Genomic DNA, 1,372 nt, shown 5'->3' with positions numbered 1-1,372 from the left:
CCTGTAAGACGGCGGTGGTGAGGCCCCTTCTGAAGAAGAGAAGTTTAGATCCTAATACTCTAGATAACTACAGACCTGTATCCAACGTACCGTTTTAAGTAAAATTATAGAAAAAAGTGTCGCTACTCAACTTCATGAGTTTTTAAATGACAAAAATATTTTAGAAAAATATCAATCTGGTTTTAGAATGAACCACAGTACAGAGACGGCTCTTTTAAAGATCGTTAATGATCTTAGAATAAATTTAGACTCACAGAAACTTTCTGTTCTGGTGCTGCTGGATCTTAGTGCCGCCTTTGATACAGTAGATCACCAGATTTTATTAAATAGACTTAGGAGTCTAGTGGGCCTCTCTGGAAATGTTCTTAAGTGGTTTTATTCTTACCTTACAGATCGTCACTTTTATGTAAGTATGGATACATGCTCCTCAAGAATCCATGACATAAGTTGTGGGGTTCCCCAAGCGTCAATTTTAGGTCCTATACTTTTTAACTTGTACATGTTGCCTCTTGGGGATGTCATCAGGAGACACGGCGTTGACTTTCACAGCTACGCTGATGATACTCAACTTTACATCGCCGTGTCTCCTGATGACCTTGAACCTTTAAATACTCTTTTTAATTGTATTTTAGATATAAAGTCATGGATGGCAGAGAACTTCCTTCAGCTCAACCAGGACAAAACAGAAGTTTTATTCATCGGTCCTAAAGACAAGAGAGAGGATTTTACCTCATCTTCAGAATTTTAAACCTTCTCATTCTGTTAGAAACCTGGGCGTTCTTTTAGAATCTGAGCTGAATTTTATTCCTCACATTAAAAATGCAGGATTTTATCATCAAAAAAATATTGCCAGAGTCCGTCCATTCCTCTCTCTTGCCAGCACAGAGGTGCTGATGCATGCTTTTATTTTTAGTAGTTTAGATTATTGTAAAATCAAGTTTTTGACTTTTTATGATTTATGTGTGCCATTTTTCTTTTCAAAGAGAACAAATGTAATAAGAAATCATTTCACTTTTGCATTTCAGAGTATTTCTCCTTTCAAATCTGTCAATCCAACTGTTGCAGAAAATCTTTGTTTGAATTAATGTGCAGTTAATACGTCACGACTGCTCGGCACAAAACCCCTTATCTAGGCCAGTAAGCATGCCGAGCTCAGGTTCCAGAGAACAGAGGATGGTATCTTCACATTGACTGCAGTCAAATGAGCCTCCGTTCACATTTCTGTGGTCAAATCAGCATCACTGGATTTTTGGTGTGAGTTGCATCCAATACTTACGGTAGCAGGACTGAGAACGCTGGAAAATCTCCACCAGACTCCACGGAGCTTCTTGATGCGACCATGGAAATGTGAACGGCGGCTCATTTGACCGCA

Source organism: Oryzias melastigma, unplaced genomic scaffold, assembly GCF_002922805.2.
Source record: "Oryzias melastigma strain HK-1 unplaced genomic scaffold, ASM292280v2 sc00305, whole genome shotgun sequence".
In the NCBI taxonomy this organism is placed as follows: domain Eukaryota; kingdom Metazoa; phylum Chordata; class Actinopteri; order Beloniformes; family Adrianichthyidae; genus Oryzias; species Oryzias melastigma.
This window is presented reverse-complemented; position numbering follows the sequence as displayed.